General features: G+C 41.7%; 2 long non-coding RNA genes across 2 annotated transcripts; one reads left to right on the top strand and one right to left on the bottom strand.

Annotated features, from left to right (window-relative positions):
- Window positions 1–1,224: 1,224 nt before the first annotated feature.
- On the bottom strand, window positions 1,225–9,175 carry LOC138356544 (uncharacterized). The gene is made up of 5 exons (XR_011224527.1): window positions 9,077–9,175; window positions 8,708–8,795; window positions 7,014–7,142; window positions 6,331–6,442; window positions 1,225–1,682 (listed from the first exon to the last, which is right to left on the bottom strand). It is a non-coding gene; the product is annotated as an uncharacterized lncRNA (long non-coding RNA).
- Window positions 9,176–10,155: 980 nt separating this feature from the next.
- Window positions 10,156–15,145, top strand: LOC138356545 (uncharacterized). The gene is made up of 2 exons (XR_011224528.1): window positions 10,156–10,279; window positions 13,496–15,145. It is a non-coding gene; the product is annotated as an uncharacterized lncRNA (long non-coding RNA).
- Window positions 15,146–15,671: the final 526 nt, after the last annotated feature.

The following is a 15,671-nucleotide window of genomic DNA, read 5'->3' on the forward strand; positions in this document are numbered from 1 at the left end:
CAGTCGCGTAGGTCCCGAACACCGGTCGCAACATGGGGCGGGAGCAAAATAGTGCCAACACTGGCATTCAACTGAACGTTCTTCCAGACCCGAACGGGGGTCTTGCCAAGGCAGGATAAGGCAGCCAAGCGGGAAGCAGCATCCTGAGAAGGAGCAGCAACGACACGCTGTACCGAGACGAGTGGGGTTGAAAGTAATGGAGGCATCCACGGAATCAATGAGATGTCGATGAAGGGAGAAATCGTCAGGAGGTGCAGAATCAAGAGGGAGGAGATCAAAATATTTGGCCCACGAAGCGGGACCAAACAAGGCTTGATAGGTAGCAGAACTGGAAGGAATCGAGCGAGGGCGGCCGTGACGAGAACGGCGGTGAGAACCCCCAGAGAGAGAGGGGTTAAAAGGCGCAGTAGTTACAACTAGAGAAGGAGCCGCGCCAGGGGACGAGGTAGTCACCACTGGGGGCTTGGGGCTCGACCCAACCACAGAGGAGGGAGGGGAGCCAGGGGAAGGAGTCAGAGAGGCCAAAGGAGGAGCAAGGTCGGGGCCCAATGCAGCGGAGGCTACAGAGCCCGGTCTTCCAATACGGACCGACTCGGGGGCTTGGTCGCCCACCCCACGAGCCTGAAAAGGTAAGCCAGAAGCAGCCGAAGCAGGGGTTATCATCTTGACGAAATTACGAATTCACTCACGAATGTGCCCCCACACCCACCATGGAGCCACAATTAGAGGCAGGACACCCAACAAGAAGCTATCGCCGATCTTGTCGGGGCCTCCTAGGGGTGCGTCGTGAGTATACGCCCCACAAACGCCACCTTAAGAAACCGACAGTCCGTCGAGATCGGGTTCAGTGACGAAGTGGGGATTGACAATAAAAGGTTCCCCTCGCTCTCGACGTCGGGTACTACAGTTCTACGGGTGCAAGAGTATGCCTCCTCAAGCACCCGGGCGTCAAAGTAGAAGAAGTCCAAGGGAAGAACCAGAACGAGCAAAAGGTCGGCAGGAAACGGCAAGCAGATAGGAGAAGAGGGGGGAGAAAAACGAAACAGAAGGAAAAGGAAAAGATGCCCAGCAGAATTGGAGAGGACGGCAGCAGGAGCACAAGGCTAGAAAAGGACAGAGGACTGTCCCAAGGAGCATCACACTCCGGCAGCCGCCCACTAAGCCCCCACGACGGCGACAACGAGCTGCAGCGGGGAGGGGGGAGGTTCAAACAAAACGGCCTCAGATTGCCCAATTTTTTATTTTATATTACTAATATTTGACTTATTTATTAACTTTTATTATATATTTATATTAAATAGTATAATGACCTATTCTTTTTAATTACTACATTACCGATTTACAATGATTTTTTACTGTTTATTGACTCCTTAACAATCAAGTATTAACCAATAATTATATTTATTCTTTATAAACTATAATATAACTAATTCTCAAAATACTATATAAAAGTTGCATTATTTTCATTACAGTCATTTAAATTATTGGTAGTATTTATTAGCTATCTGCAGCCCTATCAATTTGGGGGTTCCGCCGGAGCACCCCGAAGGCCGAACGCGGCGCCTGCCCGCTCTAACTAGGAATGTCTGTCGACATCATCGCCGCAGTAGTCTTCCCATCGGGCTCCATCCCTTTTCCTTGTTCATCAATGGTGTACCTCGTGCGCCTTCCGTAGTTAGGTTCTGGAAGTATTAAGGCAGTAAGGGTGGGCACAAACGGGCATGCACTATGAACGAGACAGCCAACGAACCTAACCCTTAAGGGTACTGCTGAAATTACTTTCTAACAGGAGGGGGACATTTCCACAAGCCTCATTAATGGATAAAGCCAGGGTGATACCCTGTGCGAAATTCTGAAAACGAACACTGGAACAGGGGAAAGCAGTGACTACACGGGAACGGAAGAGAAACAAAAGTCTTCCAGGAAACTACTCGGTAGCGAAGTAACGTAACTAACAACCCAAGCAGAACTTTACCGGGAAAAACAACCAAAACTAACAAACAATTATTTGGGGGGGGGGGGGGATACAGTTACCGTATCTGGGTCAAAGCCACAAGTTAATCAAGGGGGAGGGATCTAGCAACCAATATTTCATTTCTAAATCTTCTAATATATTATTATCAAAACACCAAACAATCAATATTTACATGACGAGTATGTATATAATATCCTAATTTATCAATAAAACCATACATCTAATATAAGAAACAGCCTCCTAAGGCGCAACATGCTTCCGTCCACAGTGACACGAACACAATTTATAAGTTTGGTAACACTCCCCCTTACAGTCATCTCCATTGTCTGTTGCCCTCCCAAACCATTTTACACCTCAATAGTTAACCTAAAATACTCCATTAAGACGCGTAATTGTCTTTACTCTCAGTCTCCATCAGCAGTCTGCGACCACCAGTACCCCAAGAACTTAAACATCTGCGGATCTGAGGCAAACTTAAATGCACACAACGAAGGCTACGGATCCGTCAATGTCGATTATTTCTTCTCATTAATATAGTAAACTAACATAAATAACGACGAACATTGTAAACAAACTACCACACTCATAATATTTTCATACCGACAAGATGCGATTAATACAATGAATGACTAATATACATTATTCTAGCAACTATTCAATATACACACATTTACATATACACACACATTCACAAACAATAACTACTAACTTACAATTATAACTCACTTTGCACTAACAACATATAAAACACAGACAACCACTAGAGGGATAAGGAAAAGCACAAAATACTCCTTCCAAACTACTACGTCCCAAGACAAGTAGCCGGCTAACAGGCCGGCCACCGCCAGCTAACGCCTCCACAGGGGTCCCGGCTAAGGCCCTAACGAACTGGCCCAGCTAATGGGCATAGTACGGGACACACCAAGGGCATGGCGGAAAATGCCACAGAAAACGATAACAAGTCAAGCAAAGGCACCCGATAACTAACGCGACTAAAACCCGGACCTAATAATAAAGGACTTAAGTAGTACTATGATACAGTAGGAACTATAAATACATCAATAACTATTTGTCCCACACTGGGGAGGAGGAAGTAAGCACGGAAACCCCTAACCTTAACAAACAAACAATAACGTAGCAGCCACAAAACGAACACTAGTGGTCAACAAGGGCAAAATAACAAAATTAACAAAATTAACAAACATATCAAATATATATATATATATATATATATATATATATATATATATATATATATATATATATATATATATATATATATATATATATATATATATATATATATATATATATATATATATATATATATATATATATATATATATATATATATATATATATATATATATATATATATATATATATATATATATATATATATATATATATATATATATATATATATATATATATATATATATATATATATATATATATATATATATATATATATATATATATATATATATATATATATATATATATATATATATATATATATATATATATATATATATATATATATATATATATATATATATATATATATATATATATATATATATATATATATATATATATATATATATATATATATATATATATATATATATATATATATATATATATATATATATATATATATATAACAAAAGGCAAAAAAAGGGCAAACAAAATTTAAACTGTACAATCCGGCATCTCAACATCACCTGGAACACCTCCAGCTACACCATCTTCCACCTCAACAGCACCAACCTGGGACAGCAACAGCTGTACCCACAGCAGCTACAACACCGACTGGCCGGAATCTCACCACCCGCAACACCAACAGCTGCAGAAACTGCACAACAAAATGGAGCAACAACGTACGAACAGTGGCGGCTCGGACACTACGGCCAGACGGCTGCACCAGATGCAACACACAAAACTGACCATCGCCAGCTAGAACAGTCACACGTCCCACGAAAAACATCGCCCGGACATCAACCCCTCAACGAAGGCAGCCAACACGTCGGTCCATGTGAAAACCTTCCGGCCTACACCGACCAGACAACACGTCCGATAACCAGCGGCCCGGGAGCCTCCAGATTATTTCAGCTTACACCCGGTACACAAACACACTGGAAACGTTTACTGGTACTGAAAAACCAAAGTACCGACAGCTATACATTACCAATGACAAACTAAACAAAACAAGTATAAACGGTCAAACGATAAGTAAAATGACATGCACTTAAGCAATGCATAACTAGCAATAAATTCCGGAACGAACTAATAATACGAGTCCAAGATAAACTTAAAGAGAGGCATGAGGCCCCAAGACACCGTCTAGTACATCCTAGCTGACTTTCTTTAAATTATGCTTCAACTTTAAGTTAAAGTCAACATAATTGTAAACCAGTCAACATAATTGTAAACCAGTTAAGTAAAAACATCAAGCAACAGCAATGTCAAATTAAGGAATTTGCCACAGGAAACTATACGTAAATGCACGCCCAGAATAAACTTCAAGCAAGAGGCAAGGGCCCGAGCCCTGCAACTATCTCATCCTACCTGACTAAGTTATTATGTAAATCCAAACCACAAGTTCAACAAACGAATGTCAAAACACAAAAACATGCAGCTTGACACTGCATAACTCATTAATAAATTAAGCTCACTTAGGGAAATTACAACTCCATGAAAACTTTAAGCTACGGGCCGGAGGCCTGTCACACAGCACCTACCCTACCTGACTTAAGTTATTAGGTCAAGCGATAAGCAAAATAATCAACATGTGTGTCAACCAGTAATAAATCCATACATGCAGCAACACGCTCCATAATTTGCGGGAATAATTAGCTTTTGTAACTAAACGTAAATGCAGGGCCACTAATCTTAAAGCACGAGGCAAGGGGGGTGGGGGGGGGGGCCCTACTCCGCGCCTATCACAACCTAGCTCAGTTACTTCATAACTTAATGGCAAACAACAGTTAAAGAATCACAATTGCAAAACCAGTAAGAGTCAATAACGTGCAGCTTGACCCGCATAAATTATATTAATAAATTTAGGTACATTCAAATTATATGGGTATTGCGTAACATTAAAGTCAAAAGCATCACGCTTGTACCTCAGGAAATAGTTAAACCTAGGTTACGTTACTTAATACAAGACTTAATGAATTATTTATTCACTTAATAAAACATGCACGAGGCCAATGCATCAATTTCATTTAATTGCAGAGAAAATTAGTAGTTCAAACCCCAAGGAAGGCAACAGACTTGGACCCGTCATGCGGGTGAAACATAAATCAATTGTCACCCATAACAAATTGTAACTGAAAGACAATTATATTACTTTTTTATATAGCCAGCATTTACAGTAGGGTAAGTCATTTACAGTCAATGATCTAACACTAGATTCACGTCTACTTTACATTGATATCTATAACCATTTTAACTTCATTTCGGTAACGTTTCACATATTACAAACTTATTACCTTGCCATTCTAGGGAATACAATAACATTTATATATACAAGGTACATTGCCTTTTTTATAATACATACAATGCTATTTACACTTGTAAGGCCATTAGTACGCGCAGCGTTTCGGCAAAGTCCTTATTGTAACAATTTTAACTACCTCAATTCTAGCGGATTTAATAACGTGATTCATACATTGCAACAAACTATACGTCAGATTAGTACGTACACGTATATTCAACCACATTCGTATATTAAACCTCCGAATGCATTGACAGCTTCATTGCTAATTTAAACTAAGATTAATAGCCACCATACAGCTAATTGAAACCACATAACACACCAATGATCACAATGGTAAAGTTGTTTTTTTGCATTGGGTACATGATTAGGAGATTGGGCACCACTAGATACAATCAATTTTTAAACCATGTACAACAATATGAATATGCAATTAGGTACTTTTTAGTTTAAATATTAGGTAATTGTAAACATATTCTTCCTAATTAGGTACTTTATATTAATGCATTACAGTCACAAGAATATTAGCAATTTAGGTACCTCTATTTTAATTATTTACTTATGATTCCCTACAACTATCTATCCCTTTACGATTCAACAATTCCCCAACAATATTTATCTACATCAACTATATATTTCCCATTCATTGACAACACATATTTAATGCCCTCTGTAAGGACAACCCCTTCTACGCGACTCAATCCTATTTCTCTATTATATATATTCAACTTTCAATATCAATCCACATTAATAACTATTCAAAACCCGCTGCATATCTAATAACCATCTAATTAGATGCTAGACGATTCTCCACTATCAACATTTACGACCTATTTTAATTCTTTCCTACCTTGTATCCAAGACAGAAACTGGATCCTTCAACAGCTGGAGGTTGTGTCCCGAGAGTAACTACACACGATGGTACCAACGTCATCCACCTCGAGGGTCCTCAACCGTGTCACCTGCGAAACTATATTCTATTCAGGATTCTGAACATTCATATACGATAAACAGTCCTTATCACCATTACTATCTCAAATACACGCCCATGCACTGTTCAAACAACAAGACACCTTGGGAGGGAGGAGGGGGTGCCTCAGGGGCCAATTTTGAAATGCGACATGCATCGAGTTATGAATCCAAGCGCCAGTCCACCTTCCAGACACTCTGGGGGGGGGGGGGGAAGGGGGGGGGGGTTTATCAACTAAGCTTAATCTCTTCTCTGGGAGCTGCGAGTGTGTGAGCTGTTCTTCATGTCTATTTCACCATCTATGGATGAATACCGCGTAGCATTCAGATACACACACACACAAAAGCTTCCACACGTTATGTTCACTTACAGCCATTTAGTTTTATTACATAATAAAAGTGCTCCGTCTAGTAAGGCTGGGTCTCATGACGTCTAATGCTCAAAGTACACCACATGATTCATTCAGGAATGATAATATATTTAGTACTACTTGGGATTTCAGTTTTATGCACTACGTAACTAAATTCTTGGAGGAATATGTGCTGATATAACATATCACTCACCTCCAGGTCACAGCCTCTTCCATTACTCTCCAGTGTGGCGTTGGTTGGTCTCCACCAATGCTGCTTTCACCACAAATACATGCTTCACCATTGCTGTTTCGCCCGGCCCGCACCTCTCCACACGCTGATCTGCATGAAACAATGCATAATATCCATCCATTTAACCTTAATAACAATTGTTAAGGGCTACAAACATCGATTTATGATTACTCTAGTCCTAACTCCTTACACAATTTTTTCTTCCATCCGAAATCATTTCCTATAATATTCTATATTTCTAACTAACAATTTGTAGATTACGTTTCTGATGTATTACATCATCTAAACGCAGTTACACGTTGGTAAACTATAATACATAGCAAAACATGTCTCGCAGCTCTGACGAGAGCTAATTTTTTTTTCAATACCATCAAAGCGCAGCCATGACAATACCCTTACCCACACTCAAAACACCATGTCGGGTATACCTACAATCCGAAGCTAAACACCGACATTGAAATTTAGTCGGGTTTCCTGATCGCGCATAATCATCCTCCCTTCCCCCAATCACAATCTCTTACAGTTCTGACTACGACAACATTAACTGCCAATTAATTACCTACCAGTAGTAATTAGGGTACCTATATCACAATATTGCATTATTATGTTACACGGAAAGGAGACTATGTTCCTAGTACACAATTCTCAATTAACACTACAAAATCAAGCCCACACCATATACTTCCTGCTACACAATGATAACCAACAGCTCGTGGACCAATAGCTGAAGCTCAACCTTAACTTACAAAAGTGACTTACTCTTGACATGTTTTTTTCACTTTTGCCTCAAACTACACTGTTAGAGCGCACGCTATCCCGCTCACTACACAATTACACCAATATCAACAACATAACCACCACCTACACACTCCCACGTGTACCGTCGCCAGACACCTACAGTAAACATCACAAATACTGTCACGAGGCTCACATCTCAACTTGCGATCAATGGTTGATTAATTTCAACTCAACCATAACCTTATCACCTACACGTATAAATGATAAAGCTCAACAATATTTTTTATGACATCTTTGTCCTACGAAGGAGATCGCGCTTATTAAATGCTGTATATTCTTCAACATTATAAACAAATTCACTTAATAATGGCAGTAATATTGGAATAATAAAAACAGTTATCAACTATGTACCGAAAACGACTCTGGTCAATTTATGTCTACGTCCTTCGACGGGGACAGGAAGGCTACGTATTGTCAACAGTTCCCCCCCCCCCCCTCATACGTCAAATTATGTACCCACGTAACCCGAACACTTTAAAGTGTGGGGGGGGGGGGGGGGGGGGGAACAACAGCACTTTCAAATTTGATAACTACACTCGACCCAGACCGAGAGCGGCCAAAGCCTATCCACAGACTTATTCACTACTCTTAATCAGCAAAGTTACCCGAAGCAACACCACCATCCTCCTTCCACACTATATTTTTATACGATTTTAACTACTTTTTACGGTAATTAATGTTAAGTTGTGTCACTCATACCTTTTCATATTTAAAACATAACTGATGGGAGTCCTAATATGGCTGAAGTAATAACTGGTCAAACTTCCATTGCCCAAATTAGGCTCTAAATTACGCTATTCCTAATACAATATTACTATGCCTAACTATTTCCAGTGTGCCGGATAGGCCCATCATACCTTGGTAACTCAAGTAGCACAACTGGAACATCTGCCACCACCTTCTGCTCGCCAGGGTATGACTCCAATCATCCCTCCTTCAACACTACTGTGGAAAAAAATACCAAACAATGTTACAAATCAATACACTACGTAAACATTATTAAATATCTTTTAGTACTGATTATGGGTCACGACTAAAAAATATCGCAGCATATATCACCCCCAACAGGGGCTATATACGACAGCTAAAAATAATATAGATTTTTGCCCCTATGTGCGTTTTGACGGTGTACAGAGTGACAGTGTAACCTAGGGGTCTGTCAGCCCTAGCGACCCCAAAGGGTAACGGGGTACCAGCTCAGAGTAACAAAACGCCCTAACACTAACTTGTACACCTCTACTCGGCTAATTCTAGGGGCAAAATAACGTTCCGTGGCGCCTCAATGACCAGGTGGACTCAATAGCCAATCACATTTCTATTTTCAGTTCACGTCACATACTCAATAGCCAATCACGTTTCTATTTTCAGTTCACGTCACATTGTCGCAAGCTGTACTGTCATTGGTCGGCTCGACCTAATTGGATACCTTACTAGTTAATGAGTTTTATTTCTTGAAACTGAAATATATCAACTCAAATGTATACCCAAAGTCTGAAAAACATACATGTATCAAATGGATGAGAAATTATTATTTTTTATCGATTTTACCTACTTATATTTATTGGTTAATTTAAGGACCGGCCCGAAACACTGCGCGTACTACTGGCTTTACAAGAGTGTAATTACTGTACTATGCTATGTATTCTCACAAACCCATTGTACCTTCCTATATATAAATAAATATATAAATATATTTTTTTAATGTTTTACATTACACTCAAAATTCATGATTTTCTATTACTTATTATTAAATAACTATTATTATAATTATTACATAATAAGATTACTTATTCAATGCTGTATGTACAGTACAGCATACTACAGTACCGTAGTGTACAGTTCCGTACGCTACGATGAACTACAGTATACTATACTGTATACTTTACAATACAGTACAGTACCGTACACTATCGTACGATACAGTACACTCAAGGCCACAGTACTGTACAGTACAATAGAGAACAGTACATTACCGTACACTACACTACAGTAAAAGGTATAGTACCGTGGAGTTCAAGGCCTCATTCACGAAAGCACTTACTCGAGCACTTACCAACGTGTACATCTTTCCTCAATCTTTGACGGCTTTGGTTACATTTATTAAACAGTTTACCCCCATGACAACTGGCTAATCAACTGTTGTTAATGTTATAAACAGCCTCCTGGTGCTTCGGAGCTCATTAACTGTTTAACACTTGTAAACAAAGCCGCCAAAGATTGAGAAAACATGTACAGGTTCGTAAGTACTTGAGTAACTGCTTCGTGAATCTGACCCCAGGCCTCACCACTGGAGGGGGGGGGGGGGGTAGTCGTCGCCACGTCTCGCGTTCCCAGTAGTGCTTGGCCGCTGCGAGGGGCTGGTGGTGCGCCCGCTGACCGGCGTGTTAGCTCGCGGCATGGCGGCGGCTGGGAGTAGGCCCATTCACCGTGTAGATACTGTGGCCCTTGCTTTCTCACCTCCTGTGGATTGCCCTCTCGTATTACTCGCGTTACTGGACGTTTTGGATGTGAAGGTCGCCCATCTTCTAGGCCTGGAGAAACTTACCTATATGCGTGTGGCGGTGAAATTTGGAAAGTCACCAGGCTACCTGAACAAAACAGGGAATAGTGAAGCAAAAGATTTTCTACAATTAATTGACGATTGCTTTCTTACAAAACACATTAAGGAACCAACGCGGCAAAATATTTTAGGTTTACTGTTATCAGGGAAACACAAATTAATGACATCGAAATAGCGAGTGACCTAGGGAACAGTGATCACAAAGTAATTAAATTTAGCATAGAATGGAATAGACCTGTAGGATAAAATTCTGTTAAAGTGCCTGATTTCCGAAAAGCTCATTTCAATAGCCTAATAAATTTCTTGGGTCAAATAGATTGGAAAGTCTTGGGTATGGGGTGTAGGCTAGACATCAACCCAGCGACATTACGTAACTCGGTGGATTTTATGGCTTTGCTGTGGGTAGCGCGCCGGCCTTTTTGGCCTTGCATGCATATATCCCTTTAGAGATTTCTATTGTGAACAATTCGATACCAACATCAAAAACGTACCATGACAATTGAGGTGAGAACATTGAAATGAGTAGACACATTTTAGTGCCGGTTGTGTTCGCGGCTGACACTTCGCCAACTTTTGGGTCTACTGCGGGTGGCAAGCTGGCCCTTTTTGACCTTATATACGCAAAAGAGTAAACACATTTTAGTGCGGGTGACCGCTCAGGCTCACCTTGGGGTGAATCGGCCACGCCGACCTTGGGGTAGGCTGAACCTCGCGCGTCAGACTAGGCAAAGTGTTAAACGTTGCAACAATGAATAATGAGAGCAATCATTATATGGATGGTGTAATAACAGGGGGAGCATTAGCGCCTCTGGTGGTCAGATGCTTAACTGTATTACAGGTTGATACTTTAGATATGGTGAAGTAAGGGTGAGTGGCGCGTCTGGGAGTCCCGCTTCTTAACGTGTGGCTCATTTGTCGACCAGCCGCCGCCTGGCAAGGGTAATGTTGATTACCAGTGAGCAAATAAATTTGAGTTGCAGATATCTTTATATAGAAAGATTTGTTCGGGGTATGTTTTATGTTATTCCTTATTATTTTGTATATTATATGTATTTAGACAAAATATAGAGGAGATTGTCAGGTGGCAGCCATAGGTGTACCCGCTAGTTAAGTCATTAGGGCGCTTGTGGTGGCCTTAATAGCCATGCCAGTAGTTAGCCAGCAATCTTAAGGTTATCTTCAGATAATTTCGCCCTTAGCGTTCCCGCGGCCCGGTCCTCGACCAGCCCTTCTTTTTCTTACACATCCCCAGGAAGCAGCCCGTAGCAGCTGTCTAACTCACAGGTACTTATTTACTGATAGGTGAACAGGGTCATGAGGGTGAAAGAAAGTGCCCATTTGTTTCAGCCTCCACCGGGGATCGAACCCCGGAACCTCAGGATTACGAATTCAGGAAGCGATGTCCACTCGGCTGTCAGGCCCCTTAAAACAACCCAAAGAGAAATCTTCGACATATTTTCATTAAAATCTGAATGAAACGAGACATTTTGCCCACAAATTGTGTAAAGATGGTGGGGGGGGGGTTGCGGGGGTGCAGGTTCGTATGATGAGCATGATTCAGAATGATGGAAGGAGAAGGGCTCGTATGATGAATTGACCTAAGGGCCACCATCTACAGTGGCCTCGACGGGGACAGGACGGCGGCGCCTTGTCAAAAGCCAGCCTTCCTACTCCCTCCCCCCTTATTTTATTGAGGATTTGTCTGGTGTATATTGTGAACAAAAGCAATGACTCGGCATTTACGACTTGAGTGGTTGAGCGGGTTCATGGGTTAATACCCCTATGGGAGGAACAACACATCTATTTTCTGTGTTACATTGTGCCTTGTTGAGCTTGAAGCTGTTGTCCAGCCTGTCTGTGTCAAATGACATTTTAGAGAAGTGGTCTGTATTAATGACCTCCAATTTGGTCAGTATTATAATTTTCTATTTTAACTTGTAATACTGACAAAGCTGCAAGTTATAAACACAAAGTACTTCTCTAAAATACAGTACAAAGTATAAAGCAATGCATTAAAATAGTATTACAAAGGCCTCGGCTGTTATTTATATAACTAAAAGTTACATTGGGTTTCTGAAAGTACATGCCATGATGTCTTTACATTCTTGTAAAGCCACTAGTACGCATATCGCTTCGGGTAGGGCCTTAATCTAACAGATAATATTAAGTAGGTAATTTCTAACAAATTACTAATTTTCTAACAAACAAAACTCATTTTCTAACAAAATTTATAGGGATAATCTATCAAAATCTATAACAATTTCAACATTTATAGGTGTTAGTCCTTCAAATATTCGTGGTAGTGACAGTTGAACAAGTTCTGGCATGATTGTTGTTGCTGTCTTGAACTTTATCCAAAGCGGTAAATCATTGATGTCTTTTTAAAGTGAAGTTTCCATATTAGGATACAGTAGGCCACATGGGACCACAACAGAAACTCGTACAGTTGAATATTCAATGTTGTTCGTTTAAGTCAAAGATTCGTTTAACTATTCTTAAGGATTGTTTTCATATTAACTGAGTCCCACATGTTCAATGGCTAGTACATCATAACTCCTAGGTAATATTGACTTAAATTTACCAGAGGGCCACCATTTCTCCATAGTGCCCTCTACGGCAACAGGAACCCAGCGGCTTGTCAAAGGTTCCCCTACGGTTCATGAGCAGTTTGTCTATCTGTATTTTGACCGCGCAAACTGTTGCATTATGACATTAAAGGTAGTTTGATAATATGCACAACGTGTTTTGTAGCTAAACTCAAGGTGACGTTGTAATGTTTAGCAACAAGTCGCCCTAGATTGTTTAGTGTGTTGCCGACGACGTTTCGGTCCTGGACCATTCTCAAGTCCACTTGAGAATGGTTCAGGACGGACCCAAACGTCGTCGTCCCTTCACCTTCTAGAGTGATCTGGTCAACATTAGCCACGTTATTGACTCCTCGCCTCCACTTAGTGTGTTAACGACTAGGGCGATGGAGTGGTCATATCAGGATGGCAATTGTGCAAATAAATGTGGAAGATAATTGTTTCCATCTTGTTTACTCTGCGATATAAAATGGTTTCAACTGTAATTTTTTATTTTTCAGGCACACCTGAGACACGGGCCATCAGCAGGCACATGAACCTCCGCCACCACCACCCGAGGAGACAACGACGCATCCGGATCCACGCCGTCAACACCTGAAGACCCACAGTCACTGAAGTCCCAGGCAGTAGACGAACGCCTGGAACGCTTGGGCTCCGGCCGGTTATCATCAGAGCCAGAAGCGGACCCAGAAACACCGCCACCACCAGCCGGACGAACCCGACGCAGAACAGCAGCAGCCTCTACCACAGGAGGAACCGGACCAGACACAGCACGAGGCACCGCAGCCACCTCGGCACCCAGCACAGGAGGGACCCAATGAGAGGCTGCAGCCATAAAACACCCGCACGTAGTAACCTAACACCCGGACAGATGATGGGATGTCCGACCTCAGTCGCATCCCGAGGGTCCGAATGAGCTCTTCACACCCGAATACGTTCCAGACGACACTGACTTCATCTCCACACTGACGACGGAGCCGTACCTCTGGAAGAAACGCCGGAGGAGAGACTCGAGAAACTCCATGGGGGCGCCATGGACACTTACATATGTCACAGCACCACTATGGTCCGAAATGGTCAGACCCGTTGCCGCCCTGCAGCTGCAAAGTACGCCCTTCGTACCTCCACAGAAAATCACGGTACACTGCCTCACCCACAAACTTGATGATACGGCGAGCAATGACCAGCTCGACACCATATACGTCCTGGAACGGGACTCTGAGCATGTCATTCAAAAGTCCACAAGCGGGTAACCAGCACGGCCAGTAAACTCCAAACCTATGGAGTTTTACCTCACGACAGCTGGAATAGGACCGCCCATTGCAAACACGCCACGTCCCCATCACCAGGAACAGCAGGGAGGGTAGACACACCCACACCCCCTGCTGGCGAAAAACGGCAATCACCCCAAAACTGCTGGAGCGGGCAAACGACTCCTCCACACCGCTCGGCGGCCCACAGGCGACCAGCAATGTTTCGGTCCTGGACTATTCTCAAGTCGAATTTAGAATGGTCCAGGACGGACTGAAACGTCGTCGTTCCCTCACCTTCTAGTGTGTGGTCTGCTCAACATACTTTAGCCACGTTATTGTGACTCATCGCATACACTTAGCGTGTTAACGACTAGGGCGATGGAGTGATCATATCAGGATGCCAATTGTGCAAATGTGGAAGATAATTGTTTCCATCTTGTTTACTCTGCGACATAAAATGCTTTCACCTGTAAATGCTAATTTTTGACAGTGTAATTACTAGGCTTCTAACGTTGGTTTGGTGCTCATAGACCATATATTGTACTTGAGAGGTTTTAAGCATTATTTATATAATTTAGGCCAATAGACAACTAAATAAATTAATAATACACAGCGCGTTTATCTAAGGTTAGCTAAAGGTTTGTTTTTAGTGGAAAAGACTAATAAGATAGTGTTTCTATGAAACTTTAAAAGAACATTGATGCTTAACCATAGCCTCATGAGTCGAAGACAAAAAATATATTTCGTTAGGCTATTGCAGTCTTATGTCTTGCCTACTCCCTATTGTTGATACAATCTGTAATTAATCTCTATTGCAATTTCACGTTTTCCAGTGATCTTGAAATTCATAATTGTATTTTCCTACTCGATTGTATTTGAAATAAACTTTAGACTTTTGATGGTGCTACATACCCTTCCCGGTTTGGTGCCTTCTTTTGATAATTACTTACTTATACCCCCCTTCCCATCCGGCCCGTTGGCGTCTTGAGGGGGCTTGGTGGACGGCTGGTACACCCAGGTTCCTATTTACTGCTAGGTAACGGGGGCATAGGGTGAAAGAAACTCTGTCCATTGTTTATCGCCGGCGTCCGGGATCGAACCCGAGACCACAAGTCCAGTGTGCTTTCCGCTCAGCCGACCGGCTCCCCGACCGTGACACAAGAATCGGCAGACATCTCCCAGCCTGTGCTAGTGACTACCCGTGCTCAAGCTGCTCAACCACAACTAGCAGCAGCAGCTGTCCCTCAAGACGTACAAGGCCTCCCTCCTTATCTCAACCATTTGGAGTTCCTTTAAGTTACAACAACCAGATTTGTCACTAACTAATCTTTTCTATCAACCACAGATTAAGACCAATGCCATTCCAGGATTTTATAAAGACGCTAATCAATTATTGTATCGTAGAGGAAAAACATAATGCAGA

This window comes from Procambarus clarkii, chromosome 73, assembly GCF_040958095.1.
Source record: "Procambarus clarkii isolate CNS0578487 chromosome 73, FALCON_Pclarkii_2.0, whole genome shotgun sequence".
Lineage (NCBI taxonomy): Eukaryota > Metazoa > Arthropoda > Malacostraca > Decapoda > Cambaridae > Procambarus > Procambarus clarkii.